The sequence below is a fragment of the Mercenaria mercenaria genome, chromosome 3 (genome assembly GCF_021730395.1).
Source record: "Mercenaria mercenaria strain notata chromosome 3, MADL_Memer_1, whole genome shotgun sequence".
NCBI classification, from domain to species: domain Eukaryota; kingdom Metazoa; phylum Mollusca; class Bivalvia; order Venerida; family Veneridae; genus Mercenaria; species Mercenaria mercenaria.
In genome coordinates, this window is record NC_069363.1 from 24769329 (window position 1) to 24784706 (window position 15378).

Consider the following 15378-nt stretch of genomic DNA (forward strand, 5'->3'; position numbering starts at 1 on the left):
TGTCTTCAAAGACATTTGGGATTCAATGCAGCACCCTCTACCACCATACATTCTGTAATCTTCTGCAGAGAAAGAACTGCCTCATCAATCTAATTAAAACCATACTAAAATGAAAAACAGAACTTACCACACAGAAACAACAACTTATGACAGAAATATAATATAACTGTCAAGTATCATAATCTACTTGCATCTAAACATGTCAAAGATTTTTCATTCAACATCCTTAAAATTCCACCTTCCACTGACAGCATAAAAGTCCACACGTAAAATGCAATAGAAAATTAATGAATGAACTTTATCGTACAACACTTTCACACCAAATGCATTCGCTATTTGCACATTATATTGATGATGAAACACTAACAACAGCATTCAGATTCATCTGAATGAAACATACAGGGACATTCACTGCAAATCGTATCAAATGTTATTTATCAATAACCTAGATGAAGATAAAGCGAGGACATTCCTTATTATCTATTGGTTATGTTTACCTAACTGCATGAATACAAGGATATCTTGCATATCAATAGTGCAGTGAACGTGAGTTCGCCAGCCAAAAGTAAACATTACCTTGCGTTTAAATTTAAACTACAGTAAGAGGACGTTTAAGCTGCTATGACAGGTATGTTTAAAGATAAGTATTTCATACAGCATTCATTTACGCCCTATTGGGTTTTTACATTTGCGCTACTCTAACTGAAACAAATTTAAATCCCAATTACTTTTCATTATTGATTTGTCGCTTTCAATGTCAAGGTCGTTTTTATTTCACGTTCGCTATGACACAAGCAGAATTTGTGTTTGATATTAAAATTGAACAATGATTAATGTATAGTGAGATAAAATAACAGGTGAGGAAGAATGATACAGCCTTTTCTAATCTTCACGTTCGCAGCTTAGTTACTTGTCTCCTAATCGGCTATGGGTTCTTTTTATTCAGAAGTCCTTTTTAGTTCAACAATGGAGGTGCTTGGTTGTACATTGGTACAGTGTAAATAGCAGTTTTTGGAAGCAGCTATTTTATCATCCAGCTGAGCTATGAAAGTCTTTTCAGTTAGAACTACACCTGTATATATAGGTTCTTTACAACAGTCTATGGAAACTTCTGGAATATCTACTATTCTAAGAACTCCAAGACCTAAAACAACTAACATGAGTCCCCCATATAGGCATCCAATGGCAGTTATAAATAAAGACAATCAAGTAAAGCACATTGAAAGGCAGGACAAGAAACATTTCTAAGTCAGATCTGCATGTTTGTCCTTCTTGAAGTCAGGGCTTACATCATTCATCTACACATACTGAAACAAAATATGCCACAAAAAAACGTACAAGGCTTGTGTTATATTATGAAACTAGCAAAGTGACAATCTTTTTGAAGATGAAATGTTATAACAACAAGAGGGCCATACTGACCGACAGTCGCTCACCTAACCTTGGTTATTTTATCTTGAAGACACACCGAATCATAAATGGTGAAACAACATAGATGCAGAAGTTCACAAAGATATGAATAAGAGAAGAGTGACTTATAAGCTTTGTGACCTTGACCCTGAAGATATGAAAAAAATGTGTTCAGACAGACTTTCGGATCACTGGAATCATATATATGTTGCATTAAAATCTTTAAAAATAAATCTGTCTGCTATATAATTCTTCATGTTTTAGTATATGCCTCTCTTAATCAACCAGTTTGTCTTATTACACAACAGTTTAAGACAGATGTGAGTTGGTCTGAAATCATCTTCATGTCAATGTCACAGGGTGAGGAAAAAGTGCAGCCAGACCGGGAGTCAAACCCGGGGCCTCGGAATACCGTTTCGATGCTCTACGGACTGAGCTACCCTGCCGCCTACATATTTTCTCCCCGTTTTAATATTCAGGTCCTATACCATGACATATTTCCCCACCATTTTTGAAATTTATTCTCGAATTTCAGTAGATACTTTATATTAAAGCAATTAAAGGCGTCGGAGACTAACCAGTGTAATGCTGTAACGGTCCCATGTTGGGCGCCAAATGTCACAGGGTGAGAAAAATGTGCAGCCAGACCCGGACTCGAGCCCGGGGCATCAGAATACCGTTCCGATGCTCAACCGAGCTACCAGCCGCCTACACACTTTCTCCCCGTTTAATATTCAAGTCCTATACTGTGACATCAAGTCAAGATTTAACATTTAGAATCATCATACAAGTGGCCAAAATGATGCTAAATTGCTCACCTGAGAAGGAAATTGGCTTTCTGACCTTGCTCCTGACCAAGTCAGGTGGACATACATTAAGCAGTTCATTAAAAATTAATAAAGTTGTTTTTTTTGCTGCAACAGCCCCAAAATGAGTAACAACTTTTACAAACTTGAGGGAGGTTAAACTGAGAGGGCTACAGATCAAGTTTGATGAAGATCCATCAAACAGCTGATGACAAGAAGTTATTTGAATATTTACTATTTTCAGTTCTGCAGTTAACTGAAAACATCTGAATATATCTGAGAAGGTGTATCCAAGGATGTAATATACCAAGCTTAGCAAAGATCTTTCAAGTGGTTCATATGAAAAAGTTATTTAGAGGCTTTTTATATTTTCTGCCTGGCAGCCCCTGTAAGGGACAAGTGGAAACATTTGAACAAATCTGAAAGAGGTCCTAACAAGAATATTACTGTTCCAACACATCATTCATAAAAAGAAATTGCTTAAAGTCTTTTTTTTTCTATTTTTCACTCTGATTCCCCCTAAACGGGCCAAGCAGAAGCATTTGAAATAAGGCAGTCTGAAAGACAGCTATATGCCCCGCCATTGTTATGAATAGTGAAAGTGTTTATTGTATTGGGTGGAAACATTAAACAATCGAGTTGTGACCTTGACCTTAAGCTGGCAGGGGTGAATTTTGAATTCTGCACATTGTCTTGATAAATGGAATATTACAGCCAAGTCATATTAAAATCCTTCAAGGAGTTAAGGAGATACAGAGCAGACATAAAATGGAAGGCTCAAACCTTTGACCTTGAGTTGTGACCTTGACCTTTAGCCAATAAGCAAGGCTGACTCATGAGTTCTGCCCATCGTCTTGATGAGGTGATCATTTGACCCAAGTTTCTTGAAATTCCTTCAAGGGGTTTAGTAGATATAGAGTGGACACAAAATGGAAGGCTCAAACATTTGACCCAGAGTTGTGACCTTGACCTTGAGCCAACATGGCTGATTCACAAGTTTTGTGTATTGTCTTGATGAGGAGACCATTTGACCAGAGTTTCATGAAAATCCTTCAAGGGGTTTAGGAGATACAGAGCGGACACAAAACTGATGGCTCAAACCTTTGACTTTGACTTGTGACCTTGACTCAAGTTCTGCATATAGTCTTAATAAGGTGATCATTTGACCAAAGTTTCATGATTATCCTTTAATGGCTTTCTTGAGGAGATATAGAGCGGACACAAAACTGAAGGCTCAAACCTTTGACCTCGAGTTGTGACCTTGACCTTGAACCAACATGGCTGACTCATAAGTTCTGCATATCCTCTTGATGAGGTGATAATCTGACCCAAGTTTCATGATTATCATCCAAGGGGTTTAGGAGATACAGAGCAGACATGAAATGGAAGGCTCAAACCTTTGATCTTGAGTTGTGACCTTGACCTTGAGCCGACATGGCTGACTCATGGGTTCTGCACATCTTCTTGATAAGGTGATCATTTGACCCAAATTTCATGATTATCCTTCAAGAGGTTTAGGAGATACAGAGCGGACACGAAATGGAAGGCTCAAACCTTTGACCTTGAGTTGTGACCTTGACATTGAGCCGACATGGCTGACTCATGGGTTCTGCATATCGTCTTGATGAGGTGTTCATTTGACCCAAGTTTCATGAAAATCCTTGAAGGGGTTTATGAGATACAGAGTGGACCCGAAATGTTACAGACGGACAGACGGACGGACAGAGACCATTCCTATAACCCCCAAGCCACAAGTGGCTGGGGATTTACAAAACTGAGAGACAATTTGTGCAAGAATGCTTAAGACCAAGTTTGGTGAAAGAAGGCATTTAAAGATTTTTTTTTTATTTCTTTAGCACTGGCAGCCCCTAAAAGGGCCCATGTGGAAAACATGAAAAAAGGCAGTTGGGACCTTGTAAGGATGCTTTAGACAACGCTTGATGTAATTCTGGCCAGCAGTTTTAGACGAGTAGATACTCAATCTAAAATGTTAGCAAAGGATACCCGACCATCTGCCTATACCAATAGCTCACACTGAACCTTCAGTTAATTAAATGGTGTGCATTATTAATAATTTCTTGCATGCCAGACAGGATTTTCCTGTGTTTTTGCCAGAGCTGGAAATCTCATGTGCTGAAATTTCTGAATGAATGTGTACATTCATACGCTTCTACAATAAAATAGTGCTAAAAGAAAAGCATTTGTTTTATTTTATTTCCTCTATTAATTGAAGAATACGGTATGCAAGAAAAAGAATCTATCACTAGCTGAAGGTGGTTCACAGTAACTCGACAGAGCCTCCTTACTGCCTAACAGTTACCTTCGAGCCAGATATTTCCATCTGCACCTTCAACCAGTCAAAGATTTTTATAATTAAGTACAAGCAGATCATTAAAACAATTTGTCCTAAATTTCAAATAATTCACCAAAATACTGAAGATAAACCTTTTCTTCATGTTTTCTTACAAACTGAACAACCTGGTTCAATAAATTAGACACATATCTAGATAATAATAAAAAGAAGAAATGCAAACACTGACCATTCCAAGTCAATGCAACTTTAAGAAAATGTACCTGTATTCCATTCTTGCAAACTAAACTCCATTGCAATTTATACTATTAATGCAGTACGTACAAAAATTGCAATCAGATTCTACACTTACTGTGAAATAGCAGCCAGTTTTATGGATTTTAATCCTACTCTGTGATGTTACCACAACTAATTAATGAATGGAGGGAGAAAAAAAGTTCACAACACCACCTTCACACACCAATACACAGGTGATACTGTTCTAAACCAGCGGCCTCATTACATGTCAATACATACTTTTCCATAATTCTCTTTGATCATGTCATCATATTAAAGTTTTCTTAAGTGTTAAATGACTTCAATACCTACCATGACACAGAAAAATACTTTCTCCACTCCGCATCACGTTTACATGATTACAAGCAAAATGAACAAAAATCTATATTCATATTACCTTTCCTATACATCTATATACACTCCCTTTTACGTCATAGTGCTATTTTCCTTTGCACAAGTCCATCAAACTGAAAATAATGCCAACAGTTGAATATCTTCTTTTTTTTAAGTAAATTTAAATTGATAAAATAATTAGAACAGGTTTTGCTCTAGAAAATGTCCATTTTCATCATAAACTTTAACCCGTCATCTATTATGTCACGTTTAAACACTGTATTCATTCATAAAACTTAGTCAATACACCACACTGCTGAATGACTTAGCAAAATAAACGGGGAAGATATATTTGCATAAAATACCATCTGACCACAGGTACGTAGTATATTACATATATTTACACAAATATGGTGTTAAAACAATAGGAAATGTCAAAATGGATTATTAAGACAGTGACTTGTTAGTGCATATCTAAATGCAAAATTACTCACACTATTTAAATAAATGGGTTCAAGTGTTTAAATTCAAACAGGTAGCAATATATGAGAAAAATGGTTTTTGTCTTCAAACATTAATTAAATGGAAAAAAAAACATTAAGTAAGAAAATAATGCACATCTAGTAGAATTATGACTCTTGTTATGATATTTTTAGTTTTGCACTTCAAATGAAAATAATTATTACTAAGTATTTTTGGCAACTATCAAACAACAAAATGACCCAACACTTAAAAAGTATGACTGTTTTATTTTCAGAAATATGTTATAATCACAAATTAAATTCTTTTGAAAAGCATGATTCAAGTTCTTTAAATGGTACTATCATGTTGTAAATAACCATGTACATATTTCAAGAGGCTCACAGGGAAGACTGGGCTTGCCCAACTGTGTCGTCTCTATAAATAAGGTCGTTATTATTATTATTACACATGTATTGATTAGTTTAAATAATCGCAAAGTTCTTGTACAGTTCACAAAATGGCCTGAACAATAAAACCACTGTGTATCCAACTTGCTACAGATTAAACACTGAAATCAATGAAATCAGTATTTCATGCACCTTAAGTCATTATAAAACAAGAGCACCACCTACAGGTGCCATCGCTGGTCTGCAAATGCTGGACAATATCTAAGAAAAGAGTTATAGTTCAGATTTTCTATGTACAAAAAGGGCCGTAATTCTGACAAAATGCAGGTAAGAGTTACAGTTCTTGACCTACATTGTCCCCTAATGATGATAAACAAGTGTGCAAAGTTTCAAAGCTGCAGCTCTTATAGTTTTTGAGAAAAGGTGACCTAAATAAAAGTTTTAACCAATAAACTCAAATTCTGTAAGTACAAAAAGGGTCATAATTCTAACAAATTTCATATCAGAGTTATGGTTCTTGGCCTACATAGTCCCCTAATAATGGTAAACAAGTGTGCAAAGTTTCAAAACTGTAGCTCTTACAGTGTAAACAAAAATTTTAACCAGCGCAAACACCAACGATCAAGTGACGACAATACCTCATAGATTTTTCTCAAAAATCATACAAGCTAATAATTAAAACTCTAATTCTCAAATCTTGTTTACAGACAAACTGGCTTAAGACAAAAACATTTCATAATTACTTGGCAAAATGGTGCTTTCAAAGCAATGGACTTTCCTTACACAACAAGCAGAGATCATTTGACCTTGTGCAAGTCTACTTCTGTTACTCAGAAAATTGATAAAAATGGGCTCTTGCTTCTCTACCACTTACTGTCTGATCCACCTAATCTGTATCAGGGTTTTTGGTGAACTGTGGCTTTCATTTGCAAAACCCCAACATCAGCTAAACATCATTTTAACCTTTAGCATGCTAGATAAATTGTCGTCTGCTGGAAATATTGTCTGCTAAAATTGTAAAGTTCATTCAATTTGCTCCAAAATTGGAAGAAATATTGTCAGAGTAGCAAACAGCTTGGAACCTGATCAGACCCCGATTTAATCAGTGTCTGATCTGGTTCCAAGCTGTTTGCAAAGGCTGTTAAATTTGCCTGCAGCAGGCTGAGGGTTAAAGGTCTGAGGTTATGGCATATCTTTTTAAAATCTCTAGTGATATACTTATCACGCAGTAAAAATTGGGCAAAATCCAAATTTTGACAAAATCTTTTTTAGAAATTTTACAACATTTTACATGGAAATACTGCTTTATTAACTAAAATATCATGAAAGTTTTATAACAATCCATTAACAAATATAGTCAAAATCTTTTGTTCTCCAAATAGCTGAAATTTACAATGGAAAAAACACCTTCAAAATTCATTTTTGATGTGAAATTTAGAAGTAACCAATAAAAATTTAAGCAGTTCCTATTACCATCCTTGGAAATCTTTAGAATGATATATAAAGTCAATGGTACTGTCTTATATTTAATGATAAATCGGGGAAACCACTTTTCGAAAAAGGCGGATCCAATAGATGTTATCTTTCAGCTTGGTAAGAAATTCATTTCAAGGCTTTTTTTCCAGTTTGATACATGTACATGAATATACTGTGTCAAGCTGCCTTATATATCAAAATGTTAAATGAAATGACATTTTCTACAGGCTGGGTCTTCCAATAACTACATCATCACAGACAATGTGAGGGTATATCTAGTACATTCACCCACTTGTTTCCATAAATATCTATAATACTGTCTGTAAATGAGCTCACATACAAAGAACTATATTATTAATCAATTTGTTTCCATTCCACAGTTTCTATCAACTCTAAACTGCTAAATTTCAATACAAATTTAAAACTGTCTTTTATGATCTTAATTTCAAGAGTTAATCAAATATATATTAATAAATAAAAAAAAAGTCAATTTGCTACTTTCAAATTTATATCAAAAATTTGACCTTCCTTCCACAACCTACAGTAATGAAACGAATGTATAAATTCTAAGTATAAAAGTAACATAATTCATGGAATATTTCTACCAAGTGTCGTATGATGTGGGTGGTGATGTTAAACAACTAGTATAAGTTTTAATTAAGTTCATTTTGTAAAAATAAGGACAGAGTGCAAGTGCATCCAAACCTAAAATTCTAAGTAAAAATTGGGCATAATTCATGAAATATTGGTGAAAGTTATATGGCCCTGACGTCATATGATGCCGCTGATGATAATGAACAAGTATTATAAATTTGAAGAAAATCCATTTAGCAACTAGAGCTATCACTAAAGGTGATGAATGTACCCCCCGCATGCACTGACACAGTACATTGCAATTTGACGCACACAAGATTGCATAATTATGTGGACTGTATGTATATAGACTGTATGTATACAGTATAGTAACAAAAAACAAAGTCCCATAACTATGCAGAATATTTATCTAAAAGAATGTAACATGCACCATGCACAACTAGAGTTGGTACTGATCACTTGTGTGAAGTTTCATTAAATTGTGTGCAAGGGTTTGGTAGATTAGGCACGCACAAGATTGCATATGCAGACTGTATGTACATAGTATGTTAACAAGAAACAAAGTCCCATAACTGTGCAATTTTGTCGCTGAAAGACCACTGCCCATGCACAACATGTTTATGACATTGTGTAAGTTCATAACTGTTGAAGGATGAGAGAGTGGTGCGCACAGATGGTCTATGTATATAAGTACAAAAACAAGTCCTAACTCTGCAATTTTTTTCTGAGACACATCCCATGCACAACTACTGTTGTTACTGATCACTTGTGTGAAGTTTCATTGAAATTGTGTCAAGGGGTATGAGGAGAGATGGTGCGCACAAGATTGTGTCTATGTATATAGTATAGTAAAAAAAAAACAAAGTCCCATAACTCTGCAAATTTTTTTTCTAAAAGAACCTAACATGCCCCATGCACAACTACTGTTGGTACTGATCACTTGTGTGAAGTTTCATTAAAGTGTGTCATGGGGATGAGGAGAGATGGTGCGCACAAGATTGTGTCTATATATATAGTATAGTAACAAAAAAACAAAGTCCCAAAACTCTGCAAATTTTTTTTCTAAAAGAACCTAACATGCCCCATGCACAACTACTGTTGGTACTGATCACTTGTGTGAAGTTTCATTAAATTCTGTCAAGGGGATAAGGAGAGATGGTGCGCACAAGATTGCATCTACGGACAGACGGACAACCTGAAACCAGTATACCCCCCCTTACAACTTTGTTGTCAGGGGGGGGGGGGGGGGTACAAAACGAGCTGTGTGTAAAATGCATATGAACCTCATGAAGGCCAGCTGAGTGGGGGAGTGCAACTAGGTACATGTATGTGATTTGTATGCTGTGAACTTGACCTTAGACCAAATGACCTAAAAACCAACAAGGCTCATCTACCATTTGCACCATTTTGCAAATTAAAGATTCCCTTGAGGTACTAACACCCAAAAATATCGTAGGAGTCATCTCCTGATCAAAGGCAATAATTCTATTCAGTTTAATATATTGAGCCTCCGAGATGCTGAAACTTCTCAACAACTGAAAACAAAGGTCATTTTTAAAGCTTGTTTTCAACTCTAAAAAGACCTCCCCATTCCCTAACCATACCACAATATGATCGCATTAGCTATACGTTCAATAGTATACAACCTGATTCTGGTACATACCATTTTCACCTGACTTTAAAATAGATACTGTAGATAAACATCTTTTTTCCTTAGTTTAACTGCAAGTACAAACAGCAGTCCAGAGAAAATTGTAAGAAAGTCATCCATAAGGACAACCTGCATTCCAACAAGGTGTTGAGCCCTGTTTGTGCAATGTCATGCTACGATATCAAAGCAAATGACTGTATTTTATTTGAATGACAAGTATCATAAACTAATACATAATAATTACAGATTGACCTGCCTTCAGTTTATAGTTACAAACACCTGTCCTACGACTTTAATGTCTATAACTCAACAGTGTAAGGTACACAATAAATTCTGACCACAAGAGACATTGTATTTCAGTATTGGAAAAGGTAGTCAAAAAAATATTGAACTGCTGGTTGGAAAACTCCTCTAGTTTCGCGGTAAACCTGTAAAGATGGATTCAGTGTCAGCACTTAACAACAGCATATTTTAAACTAACGAGAGCTATCGGAGGACAGCAATGCTCGACCATTCAACAGCCTTGTCAACTGAATGAATATAGAAGTAAAAAAGAAGCATAATTTTGTAAAAATGCAAAGTGGAGTTATGAAACCTGTGCTGCACTGCATGTCAGATCATCACGGTAAACAAGCGTGTGAAGTTTCTATCCATTCCCATTAGTGGGTACTGAGGTACCAGCTTACATGCAAAAAATGTAACCAAAACTTGCTAAGTAAAAAAGGGGGGCATACTTTTATTTAAAAAAAAAACAGAGTTATGGAACCTGTGCAATGTAAGTCAGTTCATCACAGTGAATAAGTGTGTGAAGTTTCAATCTATTCCCACAAGTGGTTACTAGCTAACATACAAAACCCAAATCCTGATGCTGAAGCGGATGCCAATGCACAGGCGAGTCCAATAGCTCTACCTATACTTCAAATAGATAAGCGAAAAAATGCTAATAAATTATCAGTAGCTTTCCACTTACATCAAGTCTACAAGTTTTGATAAAAAAAGTAAGATATTTTTTCTATGTAAGATGTAACCAGATAGGAAATTTTGTACCTGTATCTCTAACCTTATATGTGACCTGACTGGTTGTGTCCCTGTAAGTAAACATTGTAACAGGTATCCATTAAATATCGCTAAATTCATCAAGTCCCATCAATCTGTATGAACAATTAATGCCTCGTCACATTCATCAAAACCATAGCAAGATAAAGCAACGACAAAGTCATACCAAAATATACAAACATTAATCGTAGACCTACCAATCGTCTCTCCGTGACCGTACATTGCCCAAGGGTGCTGTTCACTGGACAGACAGTATGATCAATATCTGTGTATCGACTGTTGACAAATATAAATAAATCAGTGATGTTGACTCTCTGTGACTTTTCACTTATTTACTATGACCTTGTCCTGAAACTTCTCCCCAGGTAGGCAGTGTCTGTTATATCTATCATCATCTACAGTCTAAACATGCTGGAATCTGAAAATAAATAAAAAACATGAATTTGTTTACTTACTTACAGGGCTACAGTTATCTACTAACAAGTTTAGAAATTAGGTATAACTTAACTGATTATTTTCTGCTAAATATAATTTTTTTAAAGGAGGTCAATCAGATTTAAATTTTCATAATATTCTGCTAGAGATATATTTCAGGAACAAAAAGACTCATTATACAGAGTTAGATCCCTATTAGAAATGCATGTTTCAATACTTTTTTTTAAATTTTGTTATTACCTCCCTTTAATATAAAAGTATTCAAAAACTTGACTTTTCTTTTGATTTAAAATATAATATCTAGTTTTACATTTGCACTATATTTCAACTACCTTAAACAGAAGTCAAGTTTTGAAACAACCTGTATTTTCAATCTATCTTGGTTGTTCAACTAAGATATGCAAAGGGAGATAATAATAAAATCTTACACACATTATGAATTCAGTAAACAAAAATAAGCATAAATGATCAGTTGATAAAGTTTCAGACATATCTATTAGCTGACCAAAATCTGATTAACCACCTGTAGGGTCTTCTTGTTGAAGTCGGCAATTTACACCAGAAATAAACAGATGAGACTATGGCTTCTGTGGTAGTAAGATAATGAAGAAGAAAGAACATGTCACAAGAATTTATACTGAAATATACATATTTCAGAATGTTCTTGTTTATACTGATACTGTTTAGACATTTGAGATTAAGTTTCTACATAATGTAGATGCTCCTTCCAGTAGATTTAATGTATATAATATCTAAAAGAAAGATGATTACTGAATTTTTTAAAAGGTTAAAAAACTACTAAATATTAAACAAGCAACTGAAACTTTATATAGACAGCCGAACCTTTACTTCCTGAAATACTGAATAATAAGAAGTATATAATACCACTTAACATAATTGTTTATATCTTCTCCTTAAATTCTCACGAAACTATAATTTATATAGTATAAATATTTCAGAAGATCATACTGTTGTGTTTAAATTGCATGGATTTGTAAAAAAAAAAAAAACTTTTAAAGCAACGATAAAGTTACCTATACAAGTTCTTATAATTTTCAATAATTCAATTTATCGTTAGGCAAATACTGGACTTTTAGGCAAAAAATGTAGTCAATAACCAAACCTTTAGCCTGGAGGCGGCAAGTGATTTTGCCTTTGCGACCAGTGCAGACCAAGATCACACTGCACTCATGGTCTGCATAGTCGCTATTCAATCAGTAAATTTTCAGTGAACTCCCCTTTGAATAATAAGTGGTACTGTCTAAATTAAATGATAAACCCGTCCATTTTAGAAATACAGCAGGGTAAAGGCTCATATTTAACGTTGTCAAGAGTTAAGAGATATAAAGGCATGGAAGCGGAGTTGAAAACATACTAATGGGATATTTACCCAAAGTGCAACAAAATTGTCAATCATTAATTATTCTTATATTTGTGACCAGTAAATTTAAGATTAGTTAGTTTAAAATACTTCTGATCTTCATTAATGCAGTCAGTGACGTCGCACTGCATCTTCATTTGAAAAAAATAGTTCTTTATAATCAATCTCACCTAATTATGAATGTTTTCTCAGTATATATAATGCCTCAAGTTTAAGTTACAGAATATTTATAAGAACCATTTTGTAAACAATGAACAGAATAATTCTTCATTTAATATATGTATATATTTCAACATCACATCAAATTACTCTCATTAAAATCAAATGCATAAATATGAATAAACATGACACCATTATCATAATTATAAAATACTAAGGCAGAATGTGAACAAAAAATTATTTTGACTTTTATCTTGGCAAGAAGCAATGCTGTTTATGGGATGATGAAGAAAATCAATGAGTTCTTGTTTGAAGTAAACAATGGTATTAAAATTAACTACACATATAACAAACCATGCCGACAAAAGAAATATCTAAATGTATTATATGGCTTCTACGTTTCCCAAAGTCACTTTTTTTAGTTAGCTTCAAAGATTGAAAACTGAGAAAAATACCAAATCCTTGCAAAGTAAACAAATATGTTGAAACTATAATATCAAAACACTATAAAAAACACAGGTTTTTGTCAATTTTCACCAAAATGGCCAAATATATACTGAAACCATAGACTTAAATTGCACCATTCTGTCAGTCAAACTATGATAAATCAAAATGATTGTCTCCCTAAAAAGTAACTCTGTAGATATCCATTACCAAACTTGATCTGTGGAAAAATGTCAAGCTTTTGACTAATTCACAACTTGAAAGGTATCATGTAATTCAGGGAACAGGTTCCAGTGGTGTTCATGTTTAGAGGAGGCAAATTTTACAAGGTGTATGTTACTTTAATAATACTGTATAGAATGATGTAGCAGTTTAATGAACTATTATGCCACATTCATTCACTTCAGTAATATCAGATATATAAATTGTTTAGGTTTTTGTGTTTCTCTGTAAAGGAAAAGCACAGAAAACTAAGCATAAAGTACATATGAATGACTGTTCAGAAATCAGGATGGAAACCACAACTCAACCGAATCAATAACTCACCTGTGTTCTTGCATAAAAACAATATTTTTCACTATTTATTTATTTATTTATTTGGGTATTACGGCACACCAATATATTTTTCACTAGGTCCGGGCACGTACGGCATGTATTAACGGGAGAAAAATCATGTATTAACATGGCAAATCACATGCTGTTCAACCCTGATTTTTAGTTTTAAAATGCCATGTGGGGCCCGAGTATTTATTTTTGCATGGCGAAAGCACATGGGCCGCTCACTTAGTCCCAATGTTTACTCTCTTTCAAATTGGGCATCAGGAAAAAGTTACTGTGAATGTACTGAATCACATGTTACTTGTGCGATTGTTTATTTTTAGGAATCATATCAACAATTTTGGGAAGTACTAATAAGCTTTGATAATGTGGCAGTTGAGCCCAGTAAGTCCAGGTGTGTTCAAAGATAATCCGTCACAGGTCTATTGTAAAGCAATTATTGGATTTACCTGTATTGGAAAATAAACAGTGTCGACTGTATTGAGGTCAACTGCCACATTATCAAAGTTTATTAGTACAATCTGTATGCTTTTATTTAATGTCGCACATATACAACAGAATCCATATAAAACTTTACCAGAATCAAATGGTCAAAACCTATGAAAACAATTTAGCCTTTGTGTCATGCTTTTTTTATGCAAGAATAGCAACAATTTAATAATACATGTTTGTTTTGTGTATTAATGTCTGAAGAAACCTTTGGAATATGTTGGTGACCAAGACACTATCATGTGGGCTTCTGCACACTTTAATACACAAAAAACGTGTATTACATTTCTATCGTAATCCTGTCTGAACAATGAATATATCACTAGACATTTTCTAAAATTCTCTGAAACGTGCAGGCATCATTTATATTCGCACTTTTTTGCTCACCAAGTTACTTCAGTGCATCTAATAAATGTACAAAGTTTGGTTATGCATGACAGAGGACAATGTGTTTCATCCTCCGCCTCTCATTCATGTAATGAAGATGTCCAGTTGTTTTTGGCATAGAATAAATTCATGCTGGGACAGATTCTAAAAATATTGCTTATTGAAAAATGGTGAAAACCCTATATCAAAACACAAACATTAACATCTTCCTGAACCATGAATTAAGTGGTTATTTTTTCATAACATTTTGAACCTATGCAGTTTTCTTTCATTTTCCTTTCAGCCATGACCAAAGCAATAAATATTTATTTAAATAACAAAACAGCTGGTTAATAATCTCGCAGATTTTTTTGTGTGTCAAGCCTTCATTTTTTTACCAAACATATTTAGCAATTTCAAAGGCAATAATATTCCTAACTTATAAGAAAACTGATTTAAAGTTACTATCCTTAACCATTAAAACATAAATATTACATTACAAGTTGTCCTCATAAAAAGGACATAGGAAAAATTCAAAATAAATTTGCCTATACCTTCACTTGCTGGTGAAGTTAACTTTGGAGCAGAAATTTCCTTAAACAATTAGCTTGTAATAGAAACCTTTCTATTCCCAAACACATACAAACTTGTCTCATCACTAATCCTTAAGGTTTCGATGGAGGCCTTGAGAAACAAAAATCAAACAACACCAAATCATAGAAAGAAAGAGTTGTTTGACATGAAAATTGAACAGCATGTAAAAC

The 15378-nt window shown here is 34.2% G+C and overlaps 1 protein-coding gene and 1 long non-coding RNA gene across 7 annotated transcripts in view; one reads left to right on the top strand and one right to left on the bottom strand.

Annotated features, from left to right (window-relative positions):
* Positions 1–15378, bottom strand: part of LOC123525244 (kelch-like ECH-associated protein 1B) — a 71703-nt gene that overhangs the window by 19449 nt on the left and 36876 nt on the right. Inside the window, exons 1-4 of one of the 6 annotated variants that reach the window (XM_045304132.2) lie at positions 15169–15250; positions 10980–11200; positions 6880–7013; positions 5201–5270 (exon numbers count right to left, since the gene is read on the bottom strand). The gene's annotated coding sequence lies outside the window, so the exon portion shown is untranslated. Of the gene's footprint in view, positions 1–127; positions 264–4879; positions 5019–5200; positions 5271–6879; positions 7014–10979; positions 11201–15168; positions 15251–15378 lie in introns of those variants that run through there. The other 5 variants (XM_045304128.2, XM_045304129.2, XM_045304131.2 and 2 more) reach the window with 5 other exon arrangements.
* On the top strand, positions 467–1659 carry LOC123525247 (uncharacterized). The gene is made up of 2 exons (XR_006681421.2): positions 467–628; positions 947–1659. It is a non-coding gene; the product is annotated as an uncharacterized LOC123525247 (long non-coding RNA).